General features: G+C 38.6%; 1 long non-coding RNA gene across 3 annotated transcripts; it reads left to right on the top strand.

Annotated features, from left to right (window-relative positions):
- Positions 1–5,420: 5,420 nt before the first annotated feature.
- Positions 5,421–15,561, top strand: LOC133225325 (uncharacterized). 3 transcript variants are annotated; one of them, XR_009729103.1, is made up of 4 exons: positions 5,421–5,975; positions 11,124–11,292; positions 12,300–14,263; positions 15,219–15,561. It is a non-coding gene; the product is annotated as an uncharacterized LOC133225325 (long non-coding RNA). The 3 variants fall into 3 exon arrangements; XR_009729102.1 differs by lacking the exon at positions 5,421–5,975 and adding an exon at positions 8,759–9,167; XR_009729101.1 differs by lacking the exon at positions 5,421–5,975 and having other exon boundaries at positions 10,575–11,292.
- The last annotated feature ends 831 nt before the right edge of the window (positions 15,562–16,392 follow it).

Below are 16,392 nucleotides of genomic sequence, written 5' to 3'. Positions count from 1 at the left end.
AAGAGTTCTTAATTTGGGAGAGTTAGCTCAATATTAAGAGCTTCTGTTTGTAAATGTTTCTAATATAGCCATTGTCCTTGATAGTATGAGCACTTACTCTGTTCCTGAGAGTGCGTTCGTGCATTCTTTTTCCACATGCCTCACACACCATCTTTACCCTGTGGCTGCAAAACTGCATTTGCTGTTAAGGTAAACTCCATTGAGAGGTTACTTACAGAAAACAAATGACCAGTGAACGTGCCCAGCATCATGTGAAGCTCTGTGTTTCCACATAGGAATCTGGCGTCTGAGTCCCTGTGATGTGGAGGAAGGAAGAATGTATTCTCTGTGTAATGAAAGCCACCTCAGATCTGCCAGTTGTAGAATCATAGAATAGTTAGAGTTGGAAATTACCTTAAGATCATCTAGTTCCATCCCTCCTGCCATGGGCAGGGACACCTCACACTAAACCGTGTCACCCAAGGCTCTGTCCCACCTGACCTTGAGCACAGCCAGGGTTGGAACATTCACAGTTTCCCTGGGCAACCTATTCCAGTGCCTCACCACCCTTACAGGAAAGAACTTCTTCCTTATATCCAATCTAAACTTCCCCTTTTTTAAGTTTAACCCGTTACCCTTTGTCTTATCGCTACAGTCCCTAATGAACAGTCCATCCCCAGCATCCTTACAGGCCCCCTTCAGATACTGGAAGTTACAGATATGAGGAAGTTACTCTGAGTGGGAGATCTCCTCATCAGCCTGGCCTGGATAATGGCTGTGCAGTAGATGTGTGCGAGGTGAGAGCATAAACATGGGGGAGGCCTTCCCTTTTGCACAAGTTTCAGTACAGTCAGTAAAGGCAGCCTGGGAGTACATTTTTAGCACAGTGCCTTAACATGTAGGTGGCGGCATTGCAATTTTAATTAAATGCTAGTGGTGTCTGTGGTTAAGAATTCCGTGTAGATCAAATACTGCAAATAGAAAAGGAGTAACTCTGATACAGTATTTAGAACCCAAACAGGATAATTCCATTCATCTCTAGAAGGGAAGAAAGGGACTGTTGGTGGAGAGTTTAAACCAAACCATATTTATGCAGCATTAGTATCTTGTTTTCCTGGAGACATCTTTTCCAAGTCCAGGTGTCTAAGCATGCTGCATCAGTAAGGTGGTGCAAAAGTGAAGCTGTTCTAATCGGTTGGTTTTGGGGTTGAACTTGAAAAGCAGCAAGACAGTTTTCCAAAATGAAACTGGTAGTTCTTCGGAAATAGTCAGATGGTTGGTAATGATACTTTACAAAACTTTTGGGGATGGAAATGAAGCATTACAATAGTTTAGTATATCAGATGACTTGAAGTGATTAAAAAGGCTGTGTTTCTTTCTCTAAAAGCATTTTAAAATATATTAAATGGCTTTAGTAAGCCAGTGTTGAACACTGCAGGTATATGTTGGGAACAGATCTGTGTTTGCCTCGGTTTTGTACTCGTTCGTTTGAGTTCTCATAGGAAGGTGCCTGTGTTTTCCCTCAATGGTGGCTTCTTTTCACATGTTCTAACCTACATAAATTGTTAATGTTTTACTATAATTTTTGCAATGGAGATGTTATTGGCTAGATAATAAGAAAAAACCCCAGTTCTACCATGTAGTGTGCATTCTTTTGCGCCTTATGAGAATATTGAATAGACTTCATTATTTTTTTCAATACAAGTCTGAATTCTACCATTTGATTACCTGAACCAAAAGCATTTCAATTTGCCATCCATCACCCTGACCAGTGTAAAATGCTGAATATTCAGATTAAATTGGAACTTTTTTCCTATGAATAAGGAATTTGATTCAATTCTATAATATATAGTGTCTCTGGGGAGAGGAAATTGAGCTGAAGGTCGCTGAAGGCAAGTGAGAAAATTGTATTATCCAAATACAAAATTCCTTTTCTTATCATCAAAACCTGAAATACAGCCATGGGGAATAAGGGGGTCAAGAGAGAATTCAATTAGAGATGAAAATGGAAAAGGTGCATTTTTCAACTTACCTTTCATTTTTCCAAACAAGTGGCAGCAGTGAGCAGTATGAGGACAATGAAATATTTGTTGAGCATTTTAAACTTCTTTTTAAAATATAAATCAAAAAACATTCTCAAACAGTTATAAAAAGATAGTAAATGCCCATATCAACATGGAGTGTCCAATTCTTCATAGCCTTAACCATTGCAGTTTTAGCTTGTTAATCAGTGGTGCAGGAAGTGTAATGAATACCTAATTGCAATGATTTATATGGATAAAATTGTCATGTAAAGAAGGAATGATTCTCAAATATTTATAATCAGTTTCCCCTCTAAAACAGTTTGCAATAACAGTTTCTGCACTTTTCCCTCCTTAACTCATAATGATAAATGTTCGAACTAATTGCAGAAGCGTGGTGTTGTTTTGCCATGAAAATACTGTCTTTACACTTTATTCTAGTGTAGGTAGTGTAGATTTTATTTTACTTCTCTTTGTTTATTTTAGTGTAGATACCAAGAACTTATAAAATAAACCAGACCCTGTCCAACAGGGCCACCTCTGAAATGTTAACTGTTACACAGACAGAGGCCGTGATTTAGCAAAGAGCTGCTACGTTTGCTCAGATCTTGGCTGCAAGGAGTGATGTTGCGGCTGCAAGTACACCTGTGTCTGCAGAATAGCTTTCTTCTGGTTAAAGGCATTTATGATGATGCTGTGGCTGATGTTAGAGGAAAGAAGATTTCCAGTAACATCCTAATTTAATGACTTTCTAAACTTGCTGTGTGAATTACACAGGGATTTACAAAATTAGCTTGAGATAGCTCAGAGGTTCTTACTGTGTGTCTGTACATGTCAGTTTTGTTTGCAGTCATTTCCTAAATATTTGTTCTTTCCAAGACAACGTCACTGTGGTATTTACAGAAACCTTTCTATATTTGGTGATAATTTTGTAATAGTTTGTTATTACATAAGGGTTTATAGCCTGTCTAGTTAGAATAGATGTATCATATATATGGTGTACATATATAATCAAACTTTGAAATTTATTTTAATTGTAAGGAGCACTTCATTCATACTGCAGGTACGAGCTCTGAGTTTGGGTTAGAACCAATATCCACTAGAACTTCGTGAAACTTTTCTTACATTCTGTGAAAAGCAATTTGAAAATGTTCTTAACTCTGGAAGCCAAATGCAGTTGTCTCTGAGATATAAGCTGAGAAGTGTATCTTCAAACCCACTGTGATAATATGAACCCAAACAGTGCATTTTTGGTTTATTTGTAATAATCTATTATCATTAAAAGCATGTTATATTGACTATGAAGCTATTCTGCCTTTAAACACAATAGCCTCTTTTTAAAAAAATAAAATTGGTAATCACAAGTTTCATTCTCTCTTGGTGCAAACGCCTTTTGACACTCCATGAGCACATGCACTTGGTATTGTTGGGAAGCAAAACAATGGTGCGGTACTCAGCACATCTCTGACCACATAGCAGAGTTCATAGAGGTGAATAATTTTGCCCTGAATTCAGAGATCTTTTAGAACACATGGCCCAAACCTTTCCCAAAGCAACCTTTTCTTCTTCCATGGGACAAAAATCTCAATTCTTGAATTTTTTTTCTTGTTTGATTTATAGTGTAATGGGTTGTGTTGTAGGCACTAAAATGAGCTGGATTGAAATTTTATCAGTGGGAATTCACTTTCTGGACATTTTTTCAGATCTTACTATGCACCTGTCTGTATTTTAAGTGCCAGAACACCTCTGCAAACCTTATGCCTTATAGATTCACTGTCTTTTAGTGGAAGTAAAAGGGCTCTTTTGTTCGGATTGTATTGCAAGATTGGGGTCTTTTTGTAAAATAAAATTCCTACTGGATGGATCAGGAGTGTCTGCATGTTACATTTATAGAGAGTTAAATATTTTTTTTTCAGTAACAAAGAGTTTTATATCTCTGATCTAACTAAGTAAGACTTCAGTTTTGTTTGTCACCTATCACAGGAACAATTTCATCCATGCTGAATTTTTCAAAGTGATAGAAAAAGGGCATTCATAGGTAAGATTATTCAGTCTGGTTCTATTTGAATCTGCTGAACTTCCTTCTATTTGACGAAATGTAAAATTAATGTTTTTGGAATCTGGGGACTTCAATAACCTAAAAAAATTAAAAAATACAGGGAGTTTTGCTGAATTGAAATGCAGTAGGTTGTTAGGAGAAAATCAGCCTCTGGTAAAGGGAAGGGAAGAAAAATGATAAAGAGAAATCACATTGACAGAAACCTCAAACATTATGGAAACAAGTAGGTCAAAAGAGTTGTTCAAAACAATATACCTTTGGAGTATATATTATCAAACCCACCATTAATTCTTTAGGCAGAAGGACACCTGAGATCAAAGAAACGCAAATTTATAGCTAACCATTAAACAACTGCTTTAGTGATGGGAACAAAAGAAAATATATCAGTGCAGAAAACTAAACCAAGTGATAATTAGAATTAAAAGGAAACATACCAAAATAATATCAAAATGCATGTAAAATAAAATAAATGAACTTGATATTTCAAAGGAAATTTAAGCCTCAGTGTGGGAATAAAGCTTGATGCAGTAGACCTTCTGTAGAAATATGATCATTAAATCCTAAGATCTGGGAAAGGGAATTAAACCCAGTGTCAACCACCTGAACTGTAGAGAGGAACTTCATTTTTAAGCCAAATTTGATGGACTGTGGACTGCTGGAGAATGTAGCAAAATAGAGTTTATGCTGTAAAGCAGCAATCAGACAGAGACAAGCACCAAGTAGAAGTCTACATATGTTGTGAATGTGTCAAACAGAAAACCTTTACTTACCTTCAGAGGTATCACCTTAAGAACAGAGGGGACAGAAGGTACAGGCAACAAAGAAGAAAAAGGGCAAAAGGGCTGTAAAAAGGGCCAAGGATGATTTGCACTATGTGTCACTTGCAAGATGCTGGACATTCTCAGCTCAGATGAACTTAATGGGAGTTGAGGCTGAGTACTAGCTTGTACTTGTAAGGCCAAACAAATGTTGTAAGAGGCCAGAGATAAACAAAGTCCACGCACATTTGTTAGCTGGAAGTGTTCAGGGCCCGGTTGGATGGGGCTTTGAGCAACCTGGTCTAGTAGAAGGCGTCCCTGCCTGTGGCTGGGTGGTTAGAACTAGATGATTTTTAAAGTCCCTTCCAACTCAAACCAATTCTGTGAGTCTATGATTCTATGATTAATGCAGGCAAATTGCTTAAATGGTGAAACACTGCTTGAAAGTGCAGCCTCTGTAGTAAACTGAAGGAAATAATTTCACCTAGGTAAGAGCTCGACCTACTTAATCAAATACTCTGGGGAGGACTTTTTATATATCAAAACCCTTTTCCACACAGTGTTAGGATTATGACATCAAGCATTCAGTAGTCAGGAGTTCCCAATAGGTACGTCAGTAAACTCAGCTCTATTGTATTTCACCACGGGGAAAATATTATAAAGATGCAGCAGGAGACAAGGTACTTTACTAGAGCAACATGGCCATGTGGAATTGCATGTCTCCAGGGTCCTGGGCTAGCATCATTAGAACCAAATTGCAGCAAGGCTTGTGTGCTGGTGAAGGGATAGTGCAGTTTTTACCACTCTGCATTGTGGATGGCATCCCAGAGGGTGAGTCAGGCTTCTTGGAGCTATTCCAACTCCTACCTTGTCCCTCTGTGGCTGTGCCACCGCTGGAGAAGTGAGAGAATGAAGGGAAAAAAGTATATAAAACCAAGTCACTGTCCCTCATATGACCCCTGCTGGACTCACGCAAAATAAGCATTAAATGCTTAACAGTATGGGACTGCCCTTTCTAATGGTGTTCTTTAATTTGCTGCTGTTTTACCAAGATATTTAGAAAAGCCCACAAAGAGTAGAAGAGATATTTTTGCAGAGGGACACCTGGAGGGATCTCACTGGAGTAGGTACATTTTTTTAATGGCTGTGCCAGCACAGGTAATACGTATCTTTTTTCCCTCTCTGAAGTTTTGAACTATATCAGGTTACAAGTACTGTTGTTTTTGTGGGCCACAGTATGCTGATTGAAGGATCCATTCCAGTTCCCTTTGATATTGCTGGAAGAGTCATCTCTAACTTTAGGGGAGCATGGCTTTTGCCAGCAGTATGCAGTTGTGTGCACCTTAGGTAGAAGGGAGTTTCCTACCCATGTGTCAACAACCTGATTTCTGAACAGCAAAGTGTGTCAATCCAGTGGTATACCCCAGACCACCTGGTGGAAAAGGGGCCTGCCCAGGGTACTGTGTCATGAAGTCTACTCTGGTAAGAGGAATGCGTCACTTACCTCAGTATATTTTGGATCAGAATCTAAGCGAGATGTTGAAGACCTTGAGCTGTCAATGAACTCAGCGAAACTTCATATTGCAACCAGCAGATTACTGCTTTAGTAGGACATAGAAATGTTGGTGTAGCAGAAGACAGTTTTATTCAGTAAAGTGAAAGTGGAATAACATCAGGCAGAAACTGCCAAACTGGGTGGCCATCCTCTGTGGAATTGTTTCTACCATATAATGTGAATTTGCAGAGTAGGAGCCCCCTCCCTCCAACAGTTTCATTCTCCATTTTTATAACTCTACAATATGAGGAAAATACCGTTACATGAATACGACTGTGTTCCTTTTATTTCTAAGAATAAACCCTTTTTCCTTCAGCTGCAGAGCTGTTATTGCAACAGTAAACAAGAAAAGAGGGATCAATTTTAAACTGATAAACAGTGAAAATTTTCAGTGGGTAGAATAAATTATGTTGAGGTTATTTGGTGAGAGCAGATTAGAAGAAAGTCAGCACTTGTGTTTATTGAGCTTTTCTAATGAAAAGTAAACTCACAAAGTTTTGTGTATTAGCTTTTTTTATTAACAACAAGCTGTGTGCTGTGGTATGCACATACGCATATTGACTGTTAAATCTGAACTTGTTCTCCCCCTCGCATAAATATGTACATATGTATCGATTGTTTTACATACAGAAACAGCTGAAAAGCCCAGAGTCCAGCAGAGCTTTCCCTGCTTACTTTGTTGTCTGACAGGTCATAGGCTTATTAAAATAAGTAAATTGGTAGATTTCTCAAGCCAGATTTGTCCAAGAGGTTGTTTTGCAGAGTGCAGTGATCTAGTGGAAAGTGTCCCTGCTCATTGCAGGGGTGTTGGACTGGAGGACCTTTGAAGGTCCCTTCCAACCCAAACTATTCTATTATTCTATTTTTAGCTTGCCATCAGGAAGAAAAAATGCACACAAAAAGATAAACCCAATCATATATGTGGCTTATGTTAATGTATGCAGAATAGTTTTTCTTGGAAAAGATACCCTATTGGTAGATAAGAATTTCCACAATTAATTATTTCTTTTGGTGTTTGCATCTCATAAAGAGAAAAGAAACATCCCTTTCCTTCTTCTCTACTTCACAAGAAATAAGAACCGAAGCAGAATCCTCTTTATGCCTTTAACCTGATTGCCAAAGACACAATTCAGGTGAGAATAACACCATATACATGATGATGAGCTTTGCCTCATGGGAAGGGAGATTCCGTTTGGAGAAAGTGAAAGAGAAAAATTAAGCACCAGGTGAAAACTCCTGAGTTTGGAACTCCAGATGATGTTGTACAGCACAGGGCTTTCAAAGCATCCTCTTGGGATGTAAAAAGTATAGCTAATGTGAAAAAGTAGAAAATCTAAACTAAGTAGACCAAACTTATACTTGTGGGTCCACAGTCAAGTACAAAGGCTTACTGTGGACAAGTTACTGCTAGGTGTAGAAAGGAAAAGCCTATTAAGCTTTGGAAAACTCTCACATTCTCTAATGACCATGCTGATGTCTACTGGAGAAAGAACACGAAAATTTTATTTGTAGAGATGTGTGCAGGGATTCTTTGGTGGTAACTGTGCAGTTCATCAACTAAAGGTTCCTTTCCTACCATCCTCAAAGGCTGAAACACAGTTAGCTAATGGGCTTTTATATGAACAGGGCATAAAACACCCATCAGCTTATATGCTACTGATGTGATGTTAAGTGTTTTGCTTAAAAATACAGAACTGTGAATATTGAACTACTTAGCTCCTCTGAGGATGAATAAAGAAGCTCAAATTCATCTGTTTTTAAATAACTTAAGATGTGAAGGAGACATGCATGTTACAGTGGTATCCATTCCTCTTCATGCTGTGGAAACAAGGTAGGATAGTTCTAGCCATGTTAAAGGAGTGAAGCGACTGTCCTTGTCTAGAATCTCCAAAGGCCTTCCAGTGAATTTTATTTTGGATGAGAATAAGAAAATTCTTTTCAATTTTCCCATGAGTCTTCACTTAGCATAGGTGGAATCTTTTATTGACCTCACTTACAACCTTGACCTCAGTTGCAACACACCTCTTCCAAAATGTTTCTCTTAAGTAAGGAAAGAGAGAATTGTCATTGCTGCTGAAGCTAAAGGATCCTTTTTGTTTCCCTACACTGTAGGAGCTGCTGGAACTGGCATGTGCCTATTCCTGTGTTTTAGGAAATAGGAACAACATGAATCTGCAAAAGGGAAAAGGGTTTTGTGCTTCTCTGGCACCTGCATGTGCTGGAGGCTGTGCATGTGCTGTATCTCCCGTCCTGCTCCTGCACTGACTCTAGGTCGTATCTCTAGTGGTATTTCATCAGTGCTACAAAACTATTTCTGAACTGAAGCTTAGAAATTGCATCACAATCAGGTATGCAAGTATACTTGTAGCTGTAAATTAAGCAAAATATGTGTACATCTATGTTGTCTGTTCACTGAAGGAGGAATCACCTTTCTCCTTATCAAACCCATCTCTTTCTCAGATAAAATGACATGCTATGAATACTCTCCTGTCATATAAAAAGACGTGCCTGCCTCTGTCTCCTTGTAATGTTTCATCACCTTCTTCATTCGCTTAAAATATGTAGTAATTTTTAAATCACAGGAGACTTTTTGTATTATTTGGGATGGGTTAAGCAGAGGTAAAACTGGTAATTCCTATCTATTGCTTTAACTATTTCCTCTTCTAACAGAAACTTCAGCCTTCCAGCTACCTGTGAGGCAGCAATATGTGTGTACCCTCATGACTGACTGTGCCTCTGTGTTTTGTTGCTGATTTTGAGGTAGTTGAAGAAAAAATGTATTTATGGGAAATCAGGTAAACGATGTGTTGGAGGCACATAAAGCTGTCTTATGCAAGTATTCATAAAAGATTTTTCTCCCAGTAACAAATAGCATCTATGTCTCTTATAGCAGAATATTCTGCACTCTGAATATCTAAATAAAAGCCACGTTTGTGCAGAGGAAAGATTTTTGAATGCTACAGAGGTCTGAACAATTTTTTTTTCTCCTGAAGTGCAATGCTGTCTGGTGTACTGAAACAGCGTTTTCCTTTCATTCTGCACTGTCATAACTATAAAACTAAGTGTAACAATGTTCTTGCATGATAACTGCTTTCTGTAATGCAGTGCTTGTGAAGACTAGACTATGAAAGGACCATGAAACAGGAAGTCAAGATTTTATCAGAAATGAAACTAGTATTTATGTGGAAGGATTGTTGTCATTCTCTGCCCTTTAGTGTTGCTGGTGGCAGCTCAGAAGTTGACTGCACTCATTCTCACTGGTGTGTGGAACTGACAAATCTGCCTGCTCCTGTACCCTTGTACATTTAGGCAGCCAGAACTGAAAAAGCAAACCAATGTTTTTATTTAACCCATCTTTAAAATGACTTTCCTGTTGTCTATGTGTTTAGTGACTGAGAGACAACAATCTTGATGTTTTTAATTAGTTTCACCTAAACAACCTTGAGAAACAGAAATGAATGCAGTTTATGGTCAATAAACAGCATATACAACAGGCAGTTGCTGTTAGGGGTAGCAGGTGTTGGTCGGTACCTCCTGGTGTAAGCTGGTTTCATTTGCGCAGATGTTTGTGGCAGGAATAGAAGCGTGTCCATACTTCTAAATGTCAAAACCTGTTGTTTGTGAAATATTCTTATGAGTCACTCGAGTAAAGTATTTTCTTTGATTTTCACCTTCTCAGTCCACTTGTTTCATCATGTAAGAAGGTAATGGAGTTGTGTGCTCCTCACTTCTAAATGCATTATGCTATAAGACAGAATAAAATACTGTAAACATGACTGTATATAGTTTCTCAGTATTTTTGCTGTCTTCTTCCAGGGGTAGGTGAAAGGGCTGTCACTCACTGGGAAACCAGTGATCTTCCATTTTCTGTGTAGCAAAACTCTCATCGTCACAATGGTTTTAGCTGTTGAATTTTTGAGCAGGAATGTTATTGCATCCATACCTGTCTCACAAACCAGGGAGCAAGTTTTGTCATTCCTTGACCTTGTAACAAGCTAGAGTAACATTTAGCAAAAGTAATTTTTTATTTGTGGGAACAGACAATTTCTTCCTGACCACTTTTACCTAAGTAAAACAAAGATGTTCATTACAGTCTCTCAGTGCTGCACAGTCTTAGGCCCTGGGGGGTAGGTAAGAGGGCAGAGGGGGAAAGAGCCAAAGATAATGTGATAATTAATAAACCATGTCTGTGTCTCCAGAAGTTACTGCAAGGCTTCCACCCCTGCCTGTGTGATGCTATTAGTATCTATTGATTTGTGTGAGAATGACAGAGGAACAGTGTGCTGAAAATAAAGACGGCCAGAAAATAACACACTTAAAAGCATCATTGGGCCGATAGAGGAAGAAAATTCAGGTGCCAAAATCTGTATCCTTAAATGCAGCAGAAATTGAGTCTTTTTTTTCTTTCTCACATATACATTGTGCATAGGAAATACTGTATCAAGCCTCCTTGTGAATATCTTGGTTTCGTGTGGGCTGCATTCACTGAAGAGGGGCTAGGATACTTGTGGTTGGTGTTTGAAACGCAAACATGGCACAGCAGTGTCTAAGACACCCACCTGGGAATGAAAGGTTTGGGAAACTTTCCTGACACATCTATCCCATCATGGTGTGCTCCCACAAGCCTGGCTCTGGACTTCTCTGCACTGAAGCAGTCTGTGAGGTGTCCTCTCTCTGGAGCTGTTCTGATCAAGAGTCTGGTTTTGTGTGTGCAAAGGAGGGTGAGGAGTTTCTTATTTAATTGTTTTCAGGTGATCCCCACATGGTTGTCTGATCTAAAGGAGGAAGTGGAAAACAAGGCACAGAGGCTGGCCTAACTCTATCGGCTGACAAGTTGGGAAATGCAGAGTGACACTGGGTTCAAGACAATCCAGTGCAACAGCAATGTGGGAAAGGGGACAGCATATTGAGCAAATTAAAGTTCTGTTTGTAACTTCAGCACTGTGTGCATGAAGGGGAAGCAGGTATTTAACCAAGTGCAGAAGAAGTGGAAAGGAATTTGTTGTAGAGATAGTGTAGTTACTAGTGTATGCAGAGCTGGAGCTGTGTGGGCTGGCAGGAATCTTGCTGAAGGTAGCTGGCAGCCAGAAGCGGACTGTCTGCATTACCTGTGTGTCAGTTTTTCCACTGTTTTTTGCCAACATCCCCTAGTTGAAACACAAAACTGATTTTCAGCAATATTACCAGCCTGTAAAGGGAATGCCACTCCAGAACTGGTAGCCACTGGTTCAGCAAAAATGGTTCCCAGTTAGTCCTAAAACACAGAATTCACAGAACTGGGTACCACTGCCTGTGCATGTAATGCAGTTGATTTCTCTACCCTAGACATTACTTACTGTCCTTGTTTACTTTTGTTATCCCCCATATTGTTAGACCATAGTCGTGTTGTTCATCAAGTTCTACATTTTCTGTCCTGTTTACCTGCTTCTTCTCCTGTGAGCAGTGACGTGGTTGGTTTGGGTCTCTCAGGGCTGTGGCTAATGGTGCTTGGGCATCATTTGGTCAGCCTTCCTCATTTGCTGCAAACATAATTTTCGCACATCAGTTTCAGCTCATAGAAATGTACATGTATTTCATAGGTAGTTGAGTACTGTAGGGTCATATATAGGGCTTCAAATCTGATGCTTTTGTTTTTAAATATTTTTCCTCTAAATATTTTACCCCCATGTTCCTCTTTCAAACACTCGTTTAAACTCTGAAAAAAAAATAGGGTAACGTGCAGGAGGTGACATACATTTCCATAGTGCAGCTGTGCATATCCCGTGGTTTTGATATTCAATTCCAGTTAATAAATTTTCTGTTGGAAACTGCATCCAGGGGGTGCTTCAGTGAATGGAGTTAACAAACAAACAAAAAAGTCCCAGTAATAAATAATTGGGGTGACTTCACATGTTAGTTAAATGTTTATCTTGTTTTTCCTCACTTAGGCCGTCATGAAGCAAAGGAATAAGAACATTCCACAGAGGACAACATGTACAAGCAGTTTAGTTACGTTTTCCTACAGTCCTCCTTCCCTGGTGCACTCACGTGAGTGTAGTTTGTTCTCAAACAGAGAAGAAGTGATTTCACCAGCTCCTGTGGGAAAAATTCCAACCTCAAGCCAACTTGTGCATCTTTGCTGGAGCTGTGTGGTCTGAATTAGGGGTGGCAGAAGAAGCAGTCTCCCCTTCCTGTAAGCAAAAGACGAATGAGTGTGGTACCAGATGAAAGGCAGTGCTGAGACTAATGCAATTAGTTTATAGGGGAACCTCCACCCAAATCAGTTTTATTTGTCTCCCAGCTACAAATGAAATTCATTTATTTTGGACTTCCCGACAGATTCAAATGTGTCAAAACATGAGGGTCATGAAGGTGGTTGTTCTGCATCGACAAATGTGTTTGTAGTGGCACACTGGTTTAAATCAACAGATTTCAAACAGATTTTGTATTGAAGTTTAGGACAGAGTTGAACCTAATTTTCATGAAGAGAGTTGTGGTGTGTGAACAGATTTATATGGCTGGTCAGTAGCTAGAAGCAAAGCCATTAATGTTTGAACATCTCTGGATGTTATCTGGGAAACTGAAAAAGCAATTAAATGTTTGGAGAGACATTAAAGGGGAGAAAATAAAATCAAATACAAAACAAAGGCTGTGGGAATTGAGTGATATGAGGAAAGAAGACTGGAGAGATGTTTGAAGAGGAAGCTGTGATAGAATGGAATAATACTGATTAGAGGACAGGACAATGGAAGTGAATAAAGTTAAAATCAGACAAAGAACTCCAAACTCATCCTCTTTAAAGCAGTTTCTTTCCTAGGTCCTAGGGTGCAGGTGCCAGGCCTTTTTCCTGTATTGACAAGAAATTCATTAATATAAATTGGGATGAGATAAAGATATGCTAATTAAATGAGAGCCTTGAGTCATCTGAAGTGTGAAGTTTGCTCTACAGCTCTTTGTCATTTTTCAGGTAAGAATCTTATATTCTCTTGCAAAGGTCAGCTACCAGAAAGATGGTGCTTAGAGAAACATTAGGATGTTTAAATAGGTTATCTGTGAAAATGATAACATCATTTATAAGGACAAGAAGTAAAGCTGGATGTATTGTTGGGTTTTGCACATCAAATGCAAATTGGACATTGGTATCAGATAAAATTTCTCGTATATATCGATTAACTGCAAGATGAAAGAGAAGCATAAGACTTACATTGAGTTGGATACACCTTTTCATAAGTGGTGTTTCTGTAATGGCTAGTGGCCGTAAATTCATATATCTGTATTTCGTTTATTTGTGTTTGAATGTGTATGTAAGTACAGCTTGTTTTATAGATGGATACTGCTAAATGCTGTTATATTTTTGGGTTCCAGTAAAGTGAAAAAGCTAGAGCTCTAAGAGCAACTTAAAATAAATTTTTCTTTGGGGACACTAATTATAGAGATTTGTGATGTATACGATTTATAGAAGTGCTTTAACTACGCTGTCCATGGAAATTTGTACTTACAGCACAGAATTAGTACTTAAAGTCTTGAATACCATACTCATATTTTTTACTTTCAAAGCATTTTTTTTTTTAATGAAATCTCTTAAAACGTAATACAACTGATGAACTCATTGTAGCAACTTTACTTAGTCTCCATCATGTACATAAATGCTTTTACATTTAGAGTTGTTTTATACTGGGATGTTATGATACATTACATTCAGCTATCTAGGTCAAATCATATTAGTTATTTATATTTAATAAGTCTAAAAAGAGTTTGAGTGTTTGGTGTGTACATTTTTCCCCAGATAACAAGCAGGATGGCAATGCAGTTATCCAATGGGTCTGTTGGTTGTCATGGCACTTGGTACAAAGAAGTGGAGCTGTCCCAGCCCCACGCTAGGGGAATTCAAAATGAAAATAAGGACAATTAGGTAGTGTAATGTTGATTTTTCTTACGACTCCTACTTCTGAGAAAAACAAATGCAGTATTTTTAATGAGAAAAAAAAATCTCTCAGATACTCTTTATATTTAGAGATGTCAGCATTTTGTGTAACAGCTTATTTCTAGCTTGACCGCATTTCTGTTTATAAGCATCATTAGATTTTTATAATGGAAGGAGAGATGATGCTCAAGGTGATATGTACATACTCCTTGTAATGGTACTCCTTAGAAACCAGTCAGATTTAACTTGGATATATAAGTAAGATTGCTTCAATACACTATGGTTTATTTGCCTGTTTCTACATGATCCCCTCCTATGATTTCCCTAACCCCAGCACAACCAATCCAGGGCACCTCCGGGCGCTGCTCCTCCCCTGCAGCCAGTGCTGCGTGGTACACACTGTATGTGGGGGGGGGGCTCCAGCCCCCCCTGACCTGCCTGCCCCTTGGCCATGGGTACAGTTCAAACCACACAGTGCAGTTTAAAGAACCTCAGCTGATATTCACTAATTTTCAGTGATCTCTCAAGAGGCATTCATGGGGTATTGTTCAGGGTGGTGGGCTTACATCCCCAGTGGTCTGCGGTGGGAGAATGTGCAGAACTGCCTATTTACAAACACCATAGAAGCTGTTGTTACCATAGAAGCTTTTTTTTACAACTTAAGGATAGATGCCATGCTGGACAACCTAAGGATAGATGCCATGGTGGAGTAGGTGGGTTTATGGCCTCAGGCACTGACTGAAGTCTCAGATTCTTATAACCTGGTCACTAGACTCCAGTATTTAATAGAATGTGGACAATGAATATTGATGAAACAGGAATACTAGTGGTTTAACTACAATCCTCTTATTGCCTCAATCTGGTCTGCAGTACAAGAACGTAAAACTATTAAGTGATAACAAATGTTCCATGTTAATTTGACTCATCTCCAGATCACCGACAGCATGATCCTACAGGATTTCCTTTTCTCCAGCTGCATTTGCAAATAAGTATTTACATTTATGGGATGGAATTCAGTGACAAGAATAATCTGAAATTAAATTATGAGATAGAGTGCTTGGAACAGTCAGCTGTAGAAAGGAAGCAGAGTAAGAGAGAACAATCTATCCAGGACGCTGCCAGGCCAGGCTGCAGAGAAGTGACAATCTATATTCATTAAAGATATTTAATAATTTTCTAAAAAAATAAATGTAAAAAATATCTCAAGTCAGGAAATATGAACCTTATATTGATTAAGCATTTGAAAAGGGATTTTTCTCAATAAAGGAAACCATATTTTCTACTCACTCTTTTTCTCCTGTGTTTTCATTAAGCAATTTAATATGTCTGTATCTTACTTTATCTTGTATTTCCTCTTTATTACTTTATATTACATCTCTGTGTTCACAGATTGAATGATATAATGCCTAGCTAGAAAGAAAGTACTCTTTCTGTTCAAACAGGTATAATAATTTCAGGCCAACTTTAGTCTTTTTATTGGGGAAAAAGTTATTAAAAAGCCCCTAAGATGTGTTTGTTTTCTTTTTGATCAAAGACTTTGGTACACAGGTTTTTCTTTTTCATATTCAGTAGGAAATACAAAGGTATCCTGTCTGTTTTGTAAAGGCCCTGTGTTGCACTGTTAAAGTCAATGGGAAATTTGCCTCTAACTTTGATGGGAATATGACCAGACCCTGTGTTTATAACAGAGAGCAGTATTTATCCTGGTGTAATGGAAAAGATGCTCAGGCATTTCAAATACCTGGCAGTCATTCTTGCTTGGTTTTGCTAACCAGCCAAAATGCATGTAGCAGTGCTCCCTCAAGGCCAATAAGAAAATCAGCACTGATGCTGGAGAACACAGAGTTTCTGAAGAAAACATATTTTCAGGTGTCTTGTTTTCTTAACATGTCTTTTTTCTTGCAGAGGTACTGCTCTGGTCATGACCATTTTTAAAAGAAGATGCATGTGCTCTGAGCAAATGTTCTTTAAGCCAGCCTGAGGCAAATACAACATCTAAAGAAAAATCCCTTTTGTTTGAGAATCTTCTCTGATCAGTTGTGTAGTGCACAGCGGAGGCAATGTGGGTTTTAGGGTGTCTTGATTTTACCATTCTGCAGTAGCAACTGTATGTGTTT

This window comes from Neopsephotus bourkii, unplaced genomic scaffold (assembly GCF_033783945.1).
Source record: "Neopsephotus bourkii isolate Nb327-2 ecotype Australia unplaced genomic scaffold, CSIRO-AGI_Nbou_v1 NB_1760, whole genome shotgun sequence".
Taxonomy (NCBI): Eukaryota; Metazoa; Chordata; class Aves; order Psittaciformes; family Psittacidae; genus Neopsephotus; species Neopsephotus bourkii.
Note: the sequence above shows the minus strand (reverse complement) of the source record. Positions and strands in the feature narration are given on the sequence as shown.